The 9,930-nt window shown below is 36.8% G+C and overlaps 1 protein-coding gene across 1 annotated transcript in view; it reads left to right on the top strand.

Annotated features, from left to right (window-relative positions):
• Positions 1–9,930, top strand: part of LOC104623258 (myocyte-specific enhancer factor 2A-like) — a 59,527-nt gene that overhangs the window by 36,474 nt on the left and 13,123 nt on the right. The gene's annotated exons all lie outside the window — the stretch shown is intronic.

The raw sequence follows: 9,930 nt of genomic DNA, 5'->3' as shown, positions 1-9,930 counted from the left end.
TCTTTCCCTTTTTTTGTTTTGTTTTGGGTTTTTTTCCTCTTCCTCCTCATTTTAAGCCTGCAGCTGTCTCTGGACAAGCAGTTGAGTTCAGGGATTGTCACTGTTTTTATGCTCATATTTATCATATTAACATTTACAAAGAATGAATGAACAGTTAGCAGTTTAGCACTTCGCCACCATGTTGTGCAGTCTCCTTTGCATTTCAGAACTATATTTAATTTTTGACATTTCTGGGAAGGTTCAGGAATTAAAGGGAAAAGGATGTGTTTCTATAACTGGGTATACAAAAGAGAGAAGGAGAACATCTCTGTATCTAATCATTCCTCTCTAAGAAATGAATTGCCAGATGAAGGATGTACTCATCTGAAGTTGCTTTAGAAAACTCATAAAGGTATTTAAATATGAAAGTTATGTGTTTAGGTCTATGTTTCTTTCTGTTTCTGTATAGTTGTAGCTGAGATGGTCTAACACCACAAATGAGAGATGGTTTCTAAGCAGAGTTAATATATTTCATTTGACCAGCTTCCATAGCTGGAAAAAAAACATGAGTTTTGGGTACAGTGAGGATCCAAGGAAAGGCTTGTACACCATAAATGCAATTTCTTTTTTCCAACTTTGTTAACCTACATTAGATACTTACCCTGCTTACAAAGCATTAGTATAAAGGAGTAGCTACATAGAAATCAGTGGCATTCTATGGATTTAAAATAATTTCTGACTGAGACTCAGTCCATCATTGAGAAGTCAGTGATTGCTTTGGGTAACTGGTTGCATCATACAGCATATATTGGTGAAAAATAAATTAATAAATAAGTTACGTCTAAGGCACTATTCAATCCATACAGAATCAATTTTTTTCAAGCCTGAATAAGGTAACTGCAAACTACTAGCTATTTAGCTTGAGAAACTGGCACATACAGCTTCCATGGATCTCCCAAGATTTGTTCAGGCTTTGAAGAATTTCTGTGGCTCAGGGACGCTTGCCTGAAGTCTTTCATGTTTGATTACTTCAGTTCTCTGGTAGGAGGCTGAACTATGTTAGGGGATATGCTTAAGAGATATTGCCCCCTGTTAGCTTGAGTAGCTAGCCAAATTCAGGGTATTACAGGTTATTTCCGTTAGGGCAGGGAAACTGAAAAGTGACTCAAATATTTCCTTGATACTGTTTGTTTATGAAGATTTCTTATATCTCTAAATGTAGCAAGACTGGAGAATTAATGTCCATTAGCTAGTATTAATGAGTTCCCCTTCCCATCAGCAATAACTCCAAAGCCATTTCTGTGTCAGTCTTACTACAGGGCTCTACTCCGTGTATTTTCTATAACCGAGCTCTCTCCCAATGTCTCTCAATTTTCAGCTTCTCTTCATGGTCACAAATCACAAACCTCCATAAAATAATACCTAACAAAGTTCTTTTCTGTCTTTTATTCAAGTATCCAGGTCTATAAGATCACAGAAGTTATGCTTACCAGCAGTAGTCCTACCGTTGTACCTTCTTTCATCTTCCAGCCATTACTCAAATTAACTCTCAAAATGGCAACACCATGAGCAACACTTCCCAGCCAGAAAAAATGTTACACCGCCTTAACATATTCCTGTCAAGGTATTTCCCATCACTAACCCAACACAGTTATACTTTCATTCAAGCCTTATCTTGACAACTTTTGTCACTCTGGTCATGTTGGAAAGGATCCCTTTTATTAACCTCTTCACAATATTTCTGTAGAATCTGATGTCAGGCAGAGGCAGACATTTTCTTCTAATGAGGAATTTATTCACATCTCAGTTTTTCTTCTCTTAATTTCTACACTTATGTTCCCAGTGTTAAGGTACTTTCATCCTCAGTTTTGTCCCTATTCTACCTCCTTAGATGATCCTTCCTCATTTTCAACTTAGTCTTTGAACCAGAGTGCTCACTCATTTATTTGCTTAGTAATTTAAAGAGAGTTTGGGTTCTTATTACGTTTTGTCCTGTTTGTTCATGCCACAAAATTCCTTTCTAAAAGCTTTCTCTTTTCTCTAAAAACTTCCTGAAAAGTTTCATTTGCAAATGTGTAAGATATGCCTTTTCAAAAGATGATTATTAGGTTTCTACAATCCAAGTCTTTGTTCCTCCTTAAAAAGATGAAGTGGTCGTGCATCACAAACCTAGGATAGCAGAACTCAGTTTGTGTTGTTAAACATAGATAGACATGATTACAATGCCCTTTGAGTGAGAACAGAGAGGATCCTGGGTCAGAGTGTATAAAATTCCTCTGGAGTTTTTTGGATGAGGATGAAGGAGACCAGGTCTGTGTAGATCTGAATAAATCCACCCAGATTTTTTTTTACCCAATTTTGTTATCCATGTTTTACCCAAAATTTTATTCTCTTCTCCTTCTACTCTGTCTGTTGCTTCAGGACTGATGATTGACCATAGTTCAGACACTGCTGTCTCCCGCTCTCTTGTCTAAGTGCATGTACCAAGTTGCCAAGCATCCTTGCATTACTGCAGTTTAGCAAATTCAGAAAATAATCCAAAATATTTTCTGGTAGCAAAGAATCCTTTTGAGAATAAATCCTCACTTGCTTCAATAGTAGATAATCTAAAATTGTCTGCCACTGATATTGGCATTACCAAGCACTTATGCCCGCGTTCAGACTATGATTTGATGTTGCAGTACATAGCTTTATCCAATAATAGCTGGAATTGTCCCCTGATTCTTAAAAGCCATTATGCGGATTTATGTTCCTCACCACAGGCTTCCTCACATACAAGCTCTAGTAACAAATCTGTAAATCTAGATCTAACCACAGCCAGAGACTGCTCTCAGGTGATGCAATGACTTAACTCTAGAGATCTTGGACTTTTCCTGTAATAAGCCAACAGTCTCCAAGGTCCATTGCGTCTGTGTATAAGACTGCTCCCAAACTATAAGCACTAGTATTTTACTTGGTATGAAAGATGTCTTTAAATATAGTAGACCAAAATCAGAGTAGGTCCAAGAAACCTTTACAACACACAAGGTGCTAAATCATACTCTGTTGACCACTGAAATGCTTCCTCTTGTCCTCCAGCTCACCAAGTGAGAGGCTGAATTTGTAAAACACTGTTCCTGATATTTATTGTACATCTGTTAACTACAATGCAATCCAATCAAATTATTAGCCCAAAACTGTTGACACTCCTAGAATTTCCCTACTCCATTTTCAGGCAGGTTTCCATTCCTAGTCACTGTCGCCATTTCAGACCAATTAGGTGATTCAGTTTTCAGTCCTTTTTTTTTCCCCTGTATTGTTAGCTTGTCTGATTCAATAAACTGTTATGCTTGACCAGTCTCCCAAGTACTTCAAGGATCTTATTCCATATTTATTGGTCAGACTTCCATCATGTCTGTATAGCTGCCAAAGGTACGTCATGAACCTAATCATAAATCTGTAAACTTTTTCTTCAAACTATTTGCTTCCATTTTTTTCGACTGGGTTATCAGTAGACTAGTATCCTACTCCTAGTAGGATACTAGGACAGGTATGTTTTTTAGTGTACTAGCATTTCATTTAATTGCTTTACTTAAAATATGCATTAGTGTCTGCCACCTGTGCTTTAGAAATCAAATATTCTTCTTTATCTATCCTTCAAAAATGTATATTAGCCAAGTCTGCCTTTCTTCATCAAGCGTAGCAGGCACATATCTCTTCTTACTGGGCTGCAGACAATCAGTTTTCATCTAGATTGCTGGTGGTCGCTTCCTCTTTTGGTGCACCACTGCAAGGAACTACTCACCATCTGTGGCCAATTCCACAATCACTTGGAAGGCCTTTGGCCTCCTGTCGTGGGTCACTAGCAGCATGTCCAGGTTTGGTATACCGTGCATGTGCTATTCAGAAAACCCTCCTCCGCTGTGCCTGATGGACAACTCTCAGCACATCCTCTGGAAGGTAAGCTGAAGTCACTCCTTTCCTTTTCACGTCAGTATGGATCAGCTTATCTTGATAGATGGCTACAGATTAGATATTCAACTTCTGGGTAACTCAGCCTTTTGAAAAACAGGGTCTGTGGCATAATGAAGTAGGACTACTATTGGGAAGTACCACCTTCTCCACTATTTTGGCAATGATGCTTAGTTTGCCCAAAAAAACTTTTCAGGGGAGCTTTGCAAAACAATAGCAAGGGAAACTCTTCCACCCACGTTGCGTAAGTTCTTGCTCTGTGAGATAACTCGGTACTGTATTTGAGTTGTAAGCTACAGTGACCACAGTTGTCTGATTCAAGGGAGATGAAGTATTCTTACAGCTAGCTGCAGAAGTGTTTAACTCCAAATTCCAAAAAATTCACAATGCTAGATATTCTCATGCCTCTTCCTCCTGCGCATACAAATAATGGTATTGATTATAAGACAGTAACTTGGCCAGAAGAAAGGAATTTTCTGCAGTTCATTGCTATGTTGTCAGTGTAATAAGTATATATTCAAATATAAATGTGAAAAGCAAATAAGGTATATCTCCTGAATCTCAGACTTAAAAAATACACAGATTGTGCTCTCCTTTATAAATAAATAGATGGAGTATCAGTTGGAGTAGAGAATCTTACAAATTCCGAAGATGCTTTCAAAATTGGTATTAAAGTTATTAAATATGAATACAGATCAAATTATTCAGGTTTTCCTCTAAAACCTTTAATTAACAACTTAAATATAAGGAATGATTTTGCAGCTTCCAAGTTTATGTACATTTTACTCCTGCCTTCATGCAGAACTTCATTGCCCTTGAATTGTTCTCCATTATAAATTAAACTCATGCCATAAATCAGGAATTGGGTTAGATAAAAGAAAAGATTAATAAGCTTTGGTAGTTAAAGATTACAAATATTTTCTTTATGTACAGACATTTACAGTTTGATGTACTCTCTCTCTAGTAGTCCCTAGTATTTAATTGTTATATTATATCCATTATGGCTTAAAGGTTTGTTTTATACTTCCTGTGGCAAAATGCATGGTATCTTCAGAGTTAAATTTAGTAGATTAAAATTAACTCACTTCCAATCTTTTCATGTGGCAGCCTGGCCATAAAATCAGAACACATAAATGTAGGTTATGTTTAATTTCTAAATCAGGGTGTTGTGGACAGATGTTTGAAACCTGAAGATGACTCAGATTCATTTGTTGCATGGCTTTCTGCCTGGATAGCCATACTGTAGATGGTGCCATTTCTGCTTCACGCATGTATTGCCGTGGTGATGACATACATAATTTTATCATAACCTTTCTGTTAATGGCCTAAACTGTGTCTTCTGTAATGACTGTGCAACCAAACCACATCGAATGTGAAGGACCGCTTCTATCTTTAATGTCAGCTGATGTCTGTTGGATGACATGAAAGATGAGGGCTACTTTCACCCTTTTCTGTATTTCTTTCAACTTTATCCAGCTCAAGGTGACGGATCCAAAACGGTCGGTGTTGTTATTTGATGCAGTATACCCAGCTGTTCCTTCACTGCCTTTGTCTGTATGTGGAACATAATTAGCCAGGGCTTTTACAGAAAATATTTCAGTGATCATTTTATTCGCATATGTGTTCCCTGCGGTGGGTTTTCATGGTTATGTTGCAGTTTTTGCAGCTAGTTTTTCATCAGAAGAGTAGCTGATGTATTCTTACTCAGTACATTTAGATTTTCATTTAGAATTTGATTCAAAACTCTTCTGAGTAAACAGAAAGGCTTGCATTAAAAGATTTCATAGATCTTTGAAGTTTCTTTTATTTATCAAGGTAAGAATGGTAAGAGAATCCTTACGTCAGGATAATAAAAAAAAAATTTGGTTTGGTTCTCTAGTTTACACCTAATTAATCCACTCAGGATGCAAGCTGCTTAATGGAACAGGGACATCTTTATGGCAAGTTTGTTTCTTTTGTAAAGCAACCGTGAAAATGCGAAACCTTAGCACATTTTAACTTAGTTTTTCCCTGGCTGCCTTCTTGTTTATAAATTAAATATTTTGACTGTCCTGTTTTGATACTTCTTATTGCCCCTGGTGTGACTGTTCAAAGAAGTCTCTGTCTGGGGTGTTGCAGCAGAGCAGATTCAGACAGTTCTGCTTGGAGAAGGAAGTGGAGAGTTTTGGTTCCCATTTTGCACTTCTGGAACAGTTTAGGGAAGGAAGCACCTTTACACCTTTTATTGTTCGTGGTTGCTGACATCATATCCTTCCCTGACCACTCTGTGCGTGTTTCCTGCCATTCTATCAAGATTCTTCTGTGTTGCAGAGGAGGGATAGCGGGTGTGCATGTGTGTGCGTGTACGCGCGCGCCGACGTCTGCGTGTGCGTGTGCGAAAGGCAGGAGCGGCCGAGCGACCTGCTGCGCTTGTCCCTTGGCTCGTTTCCCTTCGCAAGGCTCAGATCAGTCTTCTGTCAGCTACCGCTGCCTCTGCCAAATCATATCTCGAACAGAAGCCCGCCAAAAATGAAGTTCCTCTTTTTGTAAGCAGTCTGATTTTTTTTTTTTTTTTTAATGTTTGGGTTTGCAAAAAGAAAAAATGCTGAAGACTGTAACACCATAGCATGTAACTATGTGTTTAAGTGCAATTTGTTTGCATGTAACCATGTCATTAAGTTGGAAGGTTTCTTTTATGTGGAGAGTTACCTCAGCAAAGCTTCTGGAATTATTTTAAGTTCTTTTTCAGATTCTCTTGGATAATGAAATCCTGCAGTACTGTTTGAACTTCGTAGTACCTTCGACTTTCATAGCTAATATGCTTTATCAGTGTGGCATTAGGGAAATGCAATTTATCAGTTGACAGGAATTTTAAATACTTACTATGTAATCCTTAATCCTGCAAGAACTTCCAAAAAGTATTGGGAACACTGGTGAAGTCCTAAAGCAGCCACGGGGATTTGTTGGTCTCCAGAGTTCTTTATATTCTGTTTGACTCGGAAGTTACCAGCCTTTGAAGGTTACAGCCCTTGAATCAGATGCCTTGATTTCCTCATCTGAATCCAATTGATTTGGAATCAGTCCAGCTCTCTGCTTTATATGTGTACATGTGCAAATGTACGTACTAATGAAATGAGTAGAACTATAGGCAAACACGTACTAAGAATAGCACGTGCAGCAGTATGTGTTGGTACGTATACATGTGTAAAAAAGACAGATATAGAGAATACCACAGCATTCCCAATTTGTTTCTAGTAGCAGTAAAAATTGCAGATATTATTATTGAAAAAGGAAATAAACTTGCTAGAAAAACTGAAAAGATTATATTTGAGATTAGACTAGTAAGCAAAAAGCAAATAGGGGAGGAATCTTTTTCATCAATGCAAGAAAACTTAACCTGCTGTCTGTGGAAGGAAAATTGTGTTTCTTTGCAAATTGTATGTTGGATACATATGGCCTGACACATTCTGTCTTCTCCTTCAGGTTCTCTCAGATTGTATGGTAAAATTTAATAACCAAATCATCCTTGCTCCCCTTCGACTTTATTTTTCGGCACATCTATTTTTCCTCTTAAAATAAAACTAGTGTACTTAGTGGATTACTACAGGTAACGAAGAACAAAATTCTGCTCATCAAGTGTTGCATGTGTTACTTCAAGATAATTTTAGTTCACAGGAATTTTAAGTGTTCTGACTTTAGACTGCCTGTGAAAGCTTTTGTTGTTTGAAGACTGGTCTTAAATGTGGAACTGATAAGCGTGTGGGAGGGACGCAACGCATTGCTCCTCCACTGAGATTTTTGTCCTTCCTGTAGATTTTGTCCGCGTTCAGTGATTTTTCCGAACTCTCTCAGCACCAGCACCTCGACCCGCAGAGCAGCTCTCATCCTTGCTAACCTGCTCTGACCTGTCCACCCCGACCTTCCACCTTGCAGGGAGCAGGAGCTTGGGCAGGCGTAGTGCATGAAAGGCAGGGAAATTGTCCCATGTGCGTTTGCGCTGGATTTAGCGTAGTGGCTTACGGTTACAGAGAAAGCCCGCTAGACTCCTTTGGGTCCTGCACGTGCATGGGAAACACCATCCTAACTTGCTCTTTGTATCGGAGGTAAGACTATGGGAAAAACAGGAAAGAAACCCAGTCCGAGGAAATTTAAAGCTGCTTCTAAAAATAGGCTGGGTTTGTTTGTCAACACTGAATATCAGATAAGACCGTCTCCTAACCTTGTTTGGAAAAAAAAAGGTTTTATGAATACATTTAATCAACTTAATTTATTTCAAGGTTCTGGACATTCATTTTTTGTCGTAAATCTGATCAAGTGCCTTTGTGTCTTTTTAAGCAATGAAAAGTTGAACTGTTTTCAAAGAAGTAAAAAGCAGAAAAAAAATCTTGCAGCCTTTACACTTCACTGTGTTGGCAACGTAAATTGTTCCATGTTCCGTGTTCTGCATTGCAGTAATGATTTAGGCATATATAAATATGACTGGCAAATAATACAGAAAGGCCTTCATGTACAGAAAGATAATAAGTATATACTTGAAAATTTGTTTTGCCCAAATTGTAACCGCAGTGGCTAGTTAGAAGACTCAGACTGACTACCTATTTGTTAATTCTTTTTTTTCTTAAAGCAATAAAACACTTGAGCAGCCTAAAGTTTAATGGATGCAAAGAAAATCAAGAGAAAATTGAAGATCGGAATGAGTGAGGTCTAGCTTTTCTACCTCAGTAGCTTTGAATCAGAGCCAAATAATGGATTAAGTGGCCAGGACATCGGCTTAGTGTTACGTAACATAATGTGAGCATTTATCAGGTTGTCTGTGAGACTACAAGCTCAAAATAAATAAGTAAACACCAGCCTCAGTTTTAAAATTACTAATTTTTTATTTCCAAGGCAATGTTTTTACTACATTATTAATCTAACATAAAAACTTTAAAAATAATTTTCAATTAATCGTGTTCAGGTTTTTTTTCTCTTCTGCATTTAAATCAACACTGTTCTGAACAAAATACATAAATATAAAAATACAGTAAACCAAGATTAAAAAGGGAAAAAATTTGCATCTTTTACTTTCATACTAGATTGAACATAATTTCTGTATTTTCTTCTATTTCTATCAAGTCTTTTATTGCTAAAATACTTTGCATAATAGAAATTAATTGTGTGATTTATGACATTTTGTGAAATATGGAATGTGTACTGCGTTACGAGTTTTTATACATTCCATCTAACTGTCCTTAGTTTTGCTATAGAAGCAGTATTGAAAATTTCAGGGAGCTAGTATCAGTGCATTACTAAAACTGAAAATATTTTTCAAAACATTCTTAAATTATCATCTGTCCCTATTATTCTGTGCTATATAACTTGGCTTTTGGTGCAAGAATTTTTGTGAGGAAAGATGTACGTGTTTGCTAGTTATAAATATTTCATCAGAATGTTTTAGAATTTACACTGAAATAAAATGAGGGAAAGTGCACTCCTATTTACTTCAAGCATCTTGAGTAATGCTTGCACCAATCTATATTCTTAAAGAATAAGGTTAAAAATTTTAGATTTAAAGTAGCTGACATGTCTCATATATCAAATAACACTTTAATAAAGGTCCATCCTATTTGCATAATGAGGGACATTATCACCTCTGCTGTCAAAACACAAGATTGTTTTCCCTTCAGAAATGAATTAGCTGGCCTACTTAGCATACATAGGTACAGAAAGGTTCATTAACTCTCTGATTTAGGTAATTTTTCATATTAGGGCAGTGAGTGATATTTAAAACTAGAGACACCTAATTCCATTAAAATTTTGGCAATGTGTATTTCAGTCCTTTTCTTCATTTCTTGATATATTGGCGGGTTTGTTCATAAAAAGAAGCCTTTGAATTAAATTATTATTTCTTTATGCATTACTTATTTTATAGATGCAGTAAATTTTTATTATAAATTACTTGTACACTAAATTATAATTAAGATGCTTGGTCAGCTCCATATAATAACCTTCATCTAGTTATCAATTTTGTAATAACATTTG

The sequence above is a fragment of the Phaethon lepturus genome, unplaced genomic scaffold (assembly GCF_000687285.1).
Source record: "Phaethon lepturus isolate BGI_N335 unplaced genomic scaffold, ASM68728v1 scaffold49100, whole genome shotgun sequence".
NCBI classification, from domain to species: Eukaryota; Metazoa; Chordata; class Aves; order Phaethontiformes; family Phaethontidae; genus Phaethon; species Phaethon lepturus.
The sequence above is the reverse complement of the archived record's forward strand: the minus strand, read 5'-3'. Positions and strand labels throughout refer to the sequence as shown.